The sequence below is a fragment of the Chlorocebus sabaeus genome, chromosome 14, assembly GCF_047675955.1.
Source record: "Chlorocebus sabaeus isolate Y175 chromosome 14, mChlSab1.0.hap1, whole genome shotgun sequence".
Taxonomy (NCBI): domain Eukaryota; kingdom Metazoa; phylum Chordata; class Mammalia; order Primates; family Cercopithecidae; genus Chlorocebus; species Chlorocebus sabaeus.
The window spans coordinates 62699497-62711647 of NC_132917.1; the positions used below are offsets into that span (position 1 = coordinate 62699497).

The 12151-nt window shown below is 36.5% G+C and overlaps 1 protein-coding gene across 13 annotated transcripts in view; it reads left to right on the plus strand.

Moving 5' to 3' along the window:
* EHBP1 (EH domain binding protein 1) overlaps positions 1-12151 on the plus strand; it is a 338942-nt gene that overhangs the window by 178691 nt on the left and 148100 nt on the right. The window lies entirely within an intron of this gene.

Genomic DNA, 12151 nt, shown 5'->3' on the forward strand with positions numbered 1-12151 from the left:
TGATGATTTAGTTAGGCTTGCTTTTTCCCCTGCAAAACAGTTTATGTTCTGGAATTTCCTACCTCTCCTATACAAAGCTACCCTTCCTTCAGTGTGTCTGACTTTAGCTAATGGCTAAGAGCAAATTACATTGACTCAATTACCTTTTTAAAATATATGTATGTTTACTTGTGCCATGTTGGTGTGCTGCACCCATCAACTCGTCAGCACCCATCAACTCGTCATTTACATCAGGTATAACTCCCAGTGCAATCCCTCCCCCCTCCCCCCTCCCCATGATAGGCCCCGGTGTGTGATATTCCCCTTCCCGAGTCCAAGTGATCTCATTGTTCAGTTCCCACCTATGAGTGAGAACATGCGATGTTTGGTTTTCTGTTCTTGTGATAGTTTGCTAAGAATGATGGTTTCCAGCTGCATCCATGTCCCTACATATGTAACAAACCTGCACGTTATGCACATGTACCCTAGAACTTAAAGTATAATAATAATAATAATAATAATAAATAAAATATATGTATGTTGACCCTATAATAACTATTAATTTAAAAAATATTTTTAATAAAATGAGTCTCTGGTTAATAGAATTTTAGTTGGAATTAGGATTTTCTGTGGGCAATAGAAATCCTCATGTCAGCTTAGATTAAAAGATAAATTTCTTTCTTTCTTTACAAATAAATATTGAAGGTCCAGTGCTGATACAGTAGTCTCACAGTCATCGGGGATCCTATTATAGTAATATAGTAGTAATCTATAATAGATCTATAATAGATTAGTATTCTACCATTCTCAGCCTAGATTTATACTTCATGGCCCAACATTGTCCCCATTCTAGTCAACAAGAAGGAAGGGACAAAAATAGCCATACCAACTTCCACCTAGGGAGGCTAGAAAATGAGTTATTTTTCTGGGCAGCTGTGTTACAGCTGAAAATCAAGAGTTCTATTACTATAGAAGGGTAGAATGGATTTTAGGGGTCAGTTAGCAGGCTGTGCCCTAATACTTATTTAAAATGTGATTGGAAGTATAAATGAGCCTAAATCTTGGTGTCTCTCTTATGAGAAAACCTGATTACTTGAAAGAGTCTTTTAAAAATAACATTTAAACCAATTAAGCCAAGCAAGGTGGCTCATTCCTGTGATCCCGGCACTTTAAGAGGCTGAGGTGGAAGGATCGCTTGAGCCCAGGAGCGGAGGTTGTGGTGAGCCACTGCACTCCGGCCTTAGAGACACAGCAAGATCCCATCAAATAATTGATTGACTGATACCTAGCTAACTAGCTAGATAGATAGATGATAGCAAATTTTGAGGGAAAATCAGAATATTTTATAATTGGCCATAAAGAAGTTTAGGTACATTACAATGCAAACACACACACAAAAACCCAGGCTGTCAGAGTTGAATAGTTTTTTTCTTCAAGGTCATTGTTCTACATTTATATTATGATGTCTGAAAAGACTTTTCAGAACATAGAATTACTGGTGAGGAAGTTGAGAAACATTCCTTTTTCCCCTCCCTTAGTACATATGGTGTCATTTCTAAAACATATTTGGATATGTGCACTTGATGGCCTGGACTAGGGTGAGGCAAGAGAAATTTATAAGGCACATTCTCTTAGGTTGGAGCAAGTGTGAGCTCTGCATCTGCACCACCCTAAAAGTGAATGGCTCCCGAATCTTGCACTCTGGGCATCCCCTTGACTCACACTAGTCCCAGCCATGGTGCACAGATGGGGCAAATCTGACAGACAAATGTGCAGCAGCAGTAACTCACAGGCCTTTGAAACCTGAATAAAGTAAATAACTTATTTGTGTACTTTAACAATAAAGAATGGCTCACAAATTTGGCCTATTTGCTAAATGCTGTATAAAGACTAAGCAGTTAGTAATAAATGGCAAATGGAGTGCTATTGCTGTATATTGACAGGGCTACTTTAGGGTATATTACTGATGATAAATGTGAAGGAAGCACTGGTTAGCTCACCTTTACTACATGAAAAAGGAAGGGGATTATATCTGGAGTATTTGAATAGATTCACACAAACTATGACAGAAGTCTTCCAAACTGTCTGTACTGATACATTTCACTTTAAGAAAAACAAACAAAAAATGCACAGTGGAGTTAGGACTGTGGTGAGGCAAGAGAGGCAATTATGGTGCAAAATTTAAGGAGCCATTAACTCCTGGAGGCATGCAAGTACAAACTTGGCACTTACACAAACCGAAGAGTATCTTCATAAATTTTGGCAGTAGGTGCCTCTTTTTTTTTGAGAGAGAGAGTCTTGCTCTGTTGCCCAGGCTGGAGTGCAGTGGAGCAATCTCAGCTCACTGCAGCTTCTGCCTCCCAGGTTCAAGCCATTCTCCTGCCTCAGCCTCCCTAGTTAGTAGCTGCTTTGCCCACTTTTTAATGGGGTTGTTTGGTGTTTTTGTTTGTTTTGTTTTGTTTTGTTTGTAAATTTGTTTAAATTCCTTATGGATGCTGGATATTAGACCTTTGTCAGATGTATAGTTTGCAAAAATTTTCTCCCATTCTGTAGGTTGTCTGTTTACTCTGTTGATAGTTTCTTTTGCTGTGCAGAAGCTCTTCAGTTTAATTAAATCCCGTTTGTCAATGTTTACTTTTGTTGCAATTACTTTTGGTGTCTTCATCTTGAAATCTTGGCCCATGCCTATGTCCTGAATGGTATTGCCTAGATTCTTTTCCAGGGCTTTTATAGTTTTGGGTTTTACATTTAAGTCTTTAATCTATCTTCAGTTAATTTTTTATATGGTAGAAAGAAGGGATCTAGTTTCCATTTTCTGCATATGGCTAGCCAGTTATCACAGCATCATTTATTGAATAGGGAATCCTTTCTCCATTGCTTGTTTTTGTCAGCTTTGTCAAAGATCAGATAAGGATGTGGCCTCATTTCTGGGTTCTCTATTTTTGTTCTGTTGGTCTATTTTTGTACTTATTTTGTGTCTATTTTTGTCTGTTTTGTGTCTATTTTTGTACCAGTACCATGCTGTTTTGGTTACTCTAGCCCTGTAGTATAGTTTGAAGTTGGGTAGCATGATGCCTCTAGCTTTGTTCTTTTTGCTTAGGATTGCCTTGGTTATTCAGGCTAGGCTCTTTTTTGATTCCATATTTTTATTTTTTGAAATGGAATCTCACTCTGTCGCCCAGGCTGGAGTGCCGTGGCACAATTTCGGCTCACTGCAACCTCCGCCCCTGGGTTCGAGTGATTCTCCTGCCTCAGCCTCCTGAGTAGCTGGGACTACAGGCACGTGCCACCACGTCCAGCTAATTTTTGTATTTTTAGTAGATACTGGGTCTCGATCTCCTGACCTCGTGATCTGCCCACTTTGGCCTCTCAAAGTGCTGGGATTACGGGCATGAGCCACCATGCTCAGCCCCGTGTGAATTTTAAAATAGTTTTTTCTAGTTCTGTGAAGAATGTCATTGGTAGTTTGACAGGAATAGCATTTTATCTATAAATTGCTTTGGGCAATATGGCCATTTTAACAATATTAGTTCTTCCAACCCATGAGCATGGAATGTTTTTCCATTTGTTTGTATCATCTCTGATTTATTTGAGCAGTGTTTTGTAGTTCTCCTTGTAGAGATCTTTCACTTCCCTAGTTAGCTTATTCCTAGGTATTTTATTCTTTTTGTGGTGATTGTGAATGGGAGTTTGACCCTGATTTTGCTGTCAGCTCGACTGTTTTTGATGTGTAGGAATGCTAGTGATTTTTGCACATTGATTTTCTATCCTGAGATTTAGCTGAAGTTATTTATTAGCTAAAGAAACTTTTGGGCCAAGACTGGGGTGTTCTCTAGATATTGGATTATGTCATCTGCATACAGGGATAGTGTGACTTCCTCTCTCTCACACAGTATTTGAAGTCCTGGTCAGGGCAATGAGGCAAGAGAAAGAAATAAGGGACATCCAAATAAGGAAGAGAGGATGTCAAACTGTAGCATGTTTTCAACAAATTTCAGAGGGTTTAATTTATGTTCTCTGCCTATAGTGCAATTAATCTAGAAGTCAATAACAAAACAGTAACTATAAGAAGCCTGGGCTGGGTGCGGCAGCTCACGCCTGTAATCCCAGCACTTTGGGAGGCTGAGGAGGGTATGTCACGAGATCAGGAGTCTGAGACCAGCCTGGCCAACATGGTGAAACCCCGTCTCTACTAAAAATACAAAAATTAGCTGGGCGTGGAGGCGTGCACCTGTAATCCCAGCTACTTGGGAGACTGAGGCAGGAGAATCATATGAACCCGGGAGGCGGAGGTTGCAGTGAACTGAGATCACACCATTGCACTCCAGCTTGGGTGACAGAGCGAGACTCCATCTTAAAAAAAAAAAAGTCTGTATATTTAAAATTAATATATATTTCAAGTAATCTATGTCTCAAGAAGAAATTATAACAGAATATAAACTGTAAATTCAATGAAAAGTTTTAGTTTTACTACTTGACATGTTGACAAAGAAGATACTACAGTCAACTTGAACTCCCGTAATCATTTCTATGAAGGCTTTATGTTTTACTTAAACTTTTTGCTTGGCACTGTTTTTTGATTTAAGTCCCAACTTGAAAGGCTTGAAGAGCAAGCCTTTCGTGTTTGAACTTGGAGAAGAGTCTCAAAAACAATCATAGCACAATTGAGTTAATGGAGCAACTGGATATTGTAAAATACCTTAATATTCCTTTTACTGTCTGTATCCATGACATTTAAGCAAGAGTTTAGGACATACTTTTATTGTTAATAGATATCTTTAACTAGCTTATGTACAGAGAGTCAGACTACTGTGGGACATGTAAACGCTTCTATACCTAGATTAAGAGTTGTAATCTAAGGATTAATATATATACTATATATTGGCTCCATTAGCACTATTATCATTAAAGGTGTGTTAGCATCCTCTTCGCAAACTTGCATATAGCGAGACTGTTTCACTAGGTTTTAAGTTTATGGCCCAGGAAGCTTAATTTTTTTTTTAAACTTCCAATAATCAGCATTCAGCAGAGTGCTACAGAAAGAAGACTTTTAAAGCTGGATAAACCTCTCTAATAATGATCTTATTGAAAAGCAAAGCCAATAATTGAAAATACATTGTGAGTAAATTAATAATTCTTTGGGAAAGTAAACTTATAAAGTATATGACTTTAACTGGTAGGTTTTGTAGTATTATTTTATAGTAAAATATGTTTCTAGTGCTAAATTCCAGTTTGAGACCATTCTTATACCTAAAATGCCTTGTGAATTCAAGGTAATTTTTTACCTGCATTTACATCATAATTATGTTTATCTCCATTTACATCATAATTTCCAAATTCTTAGAGATTAATAGAGTTACGTAATCATTTGGACAAAAATACTGAAGCTATTTTTCCACCACCACCACATGTTATTGAAATGAAATTGTTTAGTGTTTTTCTGTGTAACTCTTCTTAAATACCTTTTTAGATTATACTGTAGCTAGGTGGGTGTTTTTTGGTTTTTAGTTTTTTGTGAAGACCATTCACATAAAACTTCTCGTAAATTTTCACAAGGAAGCAAAACAGAAAAGGTTCATCTAATTGATTAGCATAAATAACAGGTTTTCTTTTTAATTTTAATTGAAAAACAATTTATTCTTTAATGTATTCACAGCTTCAGTTATTAAGTAGAGGTTGTCATTTGGCTTGACTTTAATGAACTAAATATATATGTAATGTGCACTTATGATTTTCACACAGATGTGAAAAAATTTGATCATGTGTTATTCTTATTATATATTTCTTTAAAACTTGCTAATACTTTTAATTTTACATAGCAAAACTTTACCTTCTACAGCAGGTGTGATCCTCATTGCAACCCATGCTATTCTCACAAATTTATAATTGACTAAAAATATCTTAGTATAAAAATTATGTATTTGCTCCCTCCCACCCCCAATAGTGTTTCTAATAGAGCTCCTCTAATTTTTTGGAAAGAAAAAATTACTCCAAAATATTTACTTAATGCAATTTAATATATCACATGCAAACCATTACCAGTTCTATGTTAATTATATTTGAAACTTGAGACTTCAGAGTACACATAACCAAAGCGTTACTAGTATTCTTTTTAATTTCAAAAATAAGAATTCAAACATATGTTTACTTCATTATTTCCATGAGCAACAGCCTTTGCTTTGATAAACATTAGCAATAAAAAGATATTAATGGACATTTCCAAAAGATATTTTTCAAAAGAAATGTTATTTTTATCTGAATTTGAAATTAAGCTTTTACTTATTCTGAAGGAGGCGTCCAAGTAGTGTTACCCTAATTCCTAAAATGTCAAGAAGAAGGCAAAGATAAATGAACAATATATGGCTTGCCAAATGCTTTTTAAAAAGTTAAGTATACATACACATATTATGTAGTTCAAAACATTTTCTTTGTGTCATGAGTAAACTTTCTATCATATATCATTAGTAACCTAAGTATTTTTATTATAAAAAAATACTCTTGTGTGAATGTTCTCATAAGGTTTTTTAAAAGGGTGTGAGATGTTAAAATGCTGTAAAGTAGAATCTGAAATCTCTTCAAGAGTTATTCTCATTTGGCAGTGGGTTAGTAACACGAGTCAGGTGGAATGCTACACCAGTTCAGTAGTGCTCATTACTACTCTTAACATTGCTTTGAACATCAATTACAAGTAAATTATTTATCTTACTAAAATGAGATTACTTACTTTAGAATTTTCCAAGACAAGGGGAAATATATTCCTAAGAAATGTTTATTAATGATAATGTTAACTGATTTTGTTTAAGTGAGAAATAAACTAATTCAAAAATGAAGCAGAAAAAAATTGCATACACTTGTGTAACCTTCACCACACTGGATATAGCACTATTCTTTTACTTCCCAAAACTCCTCTGTATACCTATGATCGCACCACCGCACTGTGGTCTGGCTGATAGCAAGACCCTAGCAAAAACAGAAAGAGAAAAAGAAAGAAAGAAAGAGAGAAAGAGAGAGAAAGAAAGGAAAAGGAAAAGAAAGGAAAAGAAGAAAGGAAAAGAAAGAAAGAAGGAAGGGGAGGGGAGGGGAGAAGGAAGGAAGGAAAGAGAGAATGCTGTAGGCAGGGCTGCAGTAGCTGATGCAGCTATGTATTTGAAAACCATATGGATGAATCTCAAATGCATTATTCAGAAGGCTACATTTGGTATGATTCTACTTACATGGCATTCCAGAAAAGGTAGAATTATAGGTACAGATAACTACTGCTGGCCCAGGGGTAGGGAGGTATACAGAGGAGTTTTGGGAAGTAAAAGAATAGTGCTATATCCAGTGTGGTGAAGGTTATACAAGTGTATGCATTTGTCAAAACTTGCAGAACTGCACACTGAATGGATGCATTTTGCTGTATGTACATTCTATCATCATCATCATCATCATCGCTGCAGGAGAGAATACCCTGAGCAACAGAGCCCTCCTATAATAATGCATAGCACTTCCAGAGCAGTTTGTCTTAACATTCCTATCTTCTTTGCCTTATTTCTATTGCCTTCCCTGTCTTCAGCTTCTGCTGTTTACTGATACCTTTGGCATTTTAACCTGGGGCCCCAGTGACTTCCTTCGATAGGTCTTGGGTCTACACTTGTAAAACAGAACTGGAGCTCACTCAGTTGGTTTCCAGGATCAACTTTGTATACCACTGGATACTATTTGATAAAGGAAAAACACATGATCAGATTTCAGTATGTCAGAAGACAGTATGTGATAGAAAGTGAAGAAAATGAAGACAAGGATATAGATAGGTAACTTTTATAATATCCATGGCCAGAAATCATGAGGTTCTGAGCTGTTGAGCAATGCAGTGAAGATGGAAGAAAGAGTAAACAAAATTGTTTAGTTAGAAGAGACAAGGCTAAAGAATAGGGTCTGAGGGAGGAAAAAAGAGTAAGAGTCAGGGATGATTCAGAAGTTTCTAGCTTTGGGGCAGCTGGTTGGATTGCTCATTCCACTTATTCAAATTCAAAAAATATTTATTGAGTACTGAACTGTATGCTTAACAATGGTTAAATTAGTAAATTTAACGTTAGGTGTTTTCTACTGCAATTTAAAAATATATATATTTATTGAATACCCAGTGTGCCAGGCAATGGAAATAATAGACACTGGATATGATAGACACTGTTTCTAACTTTCTGGAGATACTACAAAGTGAACCCACAAATAATATACATAAAAATCATGATAAATGAATCGGAGGAAAAGAACAAGGTACTATAAATACAATGATATTAGATCCTTTAAGAGATAATAAGGATGGTATCTCATTGTGGTTTTGATTTGCATTTCTCTGATGGCCAGTGATGATGAGCATTTTTTCATGTGTCTATTGGCTGTATGAATGTCTTCTTATGGCAATCATTAAAAAGTCAGGAAACAACAGGTGCTGGAGAGGATGTGGAGAAATAGGAACACTTTTACGCTGTTGGTGGGATTGTAAACTAGTTCAACCATTATGGAAAACAGTATGGCGATTCCTCAAGGATCTAGAACTAGATGTACCATATGACCCAGCCATCCCATTACTGGGTATATACCCAAAGGATTATAAATCATGCTGCTATAAAGACACATGCACACGTATGTTTATTGCAGCACTATTCACAATAGCAAAGACTTGGAATCAACCCAAATGTCCATCAGTGACAGACTGGATTAAGAAATTGTGGCACATATATACCATGGAATACTATGCAGCCATAAAAAAGGATGAGTTTGTGTCCTTTGTAGGGACATGGATGCAGCTGGAAACCATCATTCTTAGCAAACTATCACAAGAACAGAAAACCAAACACCACATGTTCTCACTCATAGGTGGGAACTGAACTGAACAATGAGATCATTTGCACTGGGGAAGGGGAACATCACACACCGGGGTCTATCACGATGAGTTGATGGGTGCTGACGAGTTGATGGGTGTAGCACACCAACATGGCACAAGTATACATATGTAACAAACCTGCACATTATGCACGTGTACCCTAGAACTTAAAGTATAATAATAATAAATAAATAAATAAAAGAGATAATAAGGAGAAAACAGTAGGGGAGAAGAATTCTAGGCAACATGTATGAAGTCCTTGAAGCAAGTAATAACTTGTCATGTTTAAAGAATTGAAAAAAGGCCATTTAACTGGAAAGGAGTGAGCAAGGGGACAGTGATGTTATACAAGTCAGGGAACGTGGGCACTGCCTGGGATGTAAAGGGTCTTATGGACCATTGTAACAAGTATGACATTAACTAATGTGTGGTGGAAAGCCAGTTAAGTTAGTGTATGTATGTATTCGTTGAGGGAAAGGCAACGTGATTTGTAACTTCATATTCTACCTTACATTTTGTTTTAACAAATGAACTGTCCCTACTTTTATCTAAGGACTCATACATCAATTTGTGTATAAGATCCATCTCTGTGGTCTACTCAGGGCTTTGATCCTGATTTTACCTCTCTGCTTCTTGCATCAGTGTCTTATTCTGTACCTGACCACTTCAGTTAGCTTACAAATATAATATAGCGCATCTTAAAAAAAAAAAAAAAAAAAAAAAACCCTTCTTGACTCCACAGATGCCTTCATCTACTTCCCTGTTTCTCTGCCCCCGTACTGAAAAAGTTGTCTATACTCCTCATCTCTAGTTCCTTCAGTCTACTCCAAACAGGCTTTTCTATCTCTGTCCTTTGAAACCACTGTGATTAAAGTCACTCACATCTTGCCAAGTCCAGTGCTTAATTTTAGTCTTTATGTTATTGATCCCTTCAGCAACATTTAATGTAGCTGATTACTTTTTCCTTTATAAATTTTTAGTAGAATTGTTTTAGCTAGATAACATTAATATGGTCCAAAAATGAAAATAACAAAAAGACATACATGGGAAAATCTTCCTTCTACTCCTGTACCATTTACCACATTTCACCCCTTTCCACACTGCTTCCTAACCATAACCACTACTATTAGCTCCTTGTGTATTCTTCTAGTAGTTTTTACACACATACAAGCAAATCCAAATGTTTTTTCTTATTATTCCCTTTCTTGCCCCAAAGGTAACATCCTATAAACACTGTTCTGCCTCCTTAATTTTGCTCTTCTCATTTAACAGTTATCCTAGAAATCTTTTCAGTTTGGTATATGGAGAGCTTCCTTATTCTGTTTACATCTCTATTCCAGTATGTGGATGTGCTGTAATTTATTTAGCCAGTTACTCATACATGGTGTTTTCAGTCCTTTGTTGTTATGAGCAATGCTGCAATGAATAACCTTGTACATTTATTATTTCATATATGTTGGATAAATTTCCTGAAGTGAGTCAAAGTATAAATGACTGTAATTTTGATAGTCATTGTCAAAAGGCCTTCCAAAGGGGTTGTACCATTTGCAATCAGATCTAATTCTATGACTTAAAAAATACTATATATTTAGTTATGTATTTCAAATTTGTATCTCTAGCTCCAACTTTTTCCTGAGCTCTGCCTACTCAGCATTTCTCCTGGTACAAAATTGAACTTATTTTTCTTCCAAACTTCTTCTCAACATTTCTCTTGCTGCAAAATTGAAATGTATTTTCCTTCCAAACTTACTGTTTCCCCTGTTTTTCCTACCTCCTAGAAAATGGCATTGCCTTTCATGCAGTTGCTCAGGAAGAAGACTTAAGAGCCATTTTTTTCTCCTTTTTTCTATAAACTAGCTATCCTAATTCAAATAGATCTTTATGTGATGGTGGAAATATTCTGTATCTGCATCAATGTAGTATCCACAAGCTACATGTGACTGTTGATCACTTAAAGTGTGGCTAGTTTCTCTAAAGAGCTGAATTTTACAGAGTGAAAAATAAATATAAAGGTCCTGAGGCTAGAATGACTGAGCATGAGGACCAGAATACTAAGGGAATAAAAAAGGCAGTGAGCGGAAAGAAACAAGTTTAGAGAGAGAGGAGATGACCAGGTCACTTAGGGCCTCAAAGGTCATAGGAATTTTATTCTGCAGGTTATGGGAAGCCATTGGTGGGTTCTGATTGGGAAGAGTGACATAATCTGATTTTAAAACATTAATACTATTTTTTTAATGTAATAGTAATATATATTAATAGTTAATATTATTATATATTAATATATATAATAAATATTGATAATTTAATATTAATATTAAAAATCATTCCAGCAAGACTTCCAGTTCCAAAAGATTCTCGGGAGAGCTTTCTACTGCAAAACAGTAAGGTATACTGCATAAAATATAGATTTCAATTGAATTGTCAGGCACAGTTATTATTTTTCTTTTAATAACAGAAAACCCGAGGGGTGAGCAGTGAGCTCTCTTGAAAGAGTTAACCAAGAGCAGAAAAATGGTTTTGTTTTGTGCATATCTTGGTGTATATATTGTCTTTCACAACAAGTAAATAAAAATTTTAAACTTGGCATACCTCTAAAGCAGAGAAATATTATTTCCACAATTTTCTAACTACTCATTCCCTCATTTCATTCAGATCTTCTGAAATGCTACCTCATTAAAGAAGCCTTCCCTGACTACCCTATATAAACCACCCCCTTTCTCTAATCACTATTACCATACCTGTGTACTTTGGTCTTCTTTATTTCTATATCCTCAGAGCCTAGCATTGGTGCTTAGTATGTAATGGGTACTCAATAAATAATTGTTGGGTGGATGGATAGATGAAAGGTAAAGAAGGAGGAAGAGAAGAAAGGAAGGAAAAGAGAGAGAAGGAAGAGGGGAGAAAAGAGGATAGGAGAGGAGACCAAGACAGTCATTCTGGCTCGGCCTTTAATAGAGAATGAGAATATAAGAATAAGTTTGTGTTTTAAAAAAATGAATTTGGGCTGGGCACGGTGGCTCCTGCCTGTCATCCCAGCACTTTGGGAGGCCAAGGTGGGCGGATCACCTGAGGTCAGGAGTTCAAGACCATCCTGACCCACACGGAGAAACCCCATCTCTACTAAAAATACAAAATTAGCTGGTCTTGGTGGCGCATGCCTATAACCCCAGCTACTTGGGAAGACTGAGGCAGGAGAATCGCTTGAACCTGGGAGGTGGAGGTTGCAGTGAGCCGAGATCGTGCCATTGTACTCCAGCCTGGGTAACGAGGGAAACTCCGTCTCAAAAAAAAAATGAATTTGGT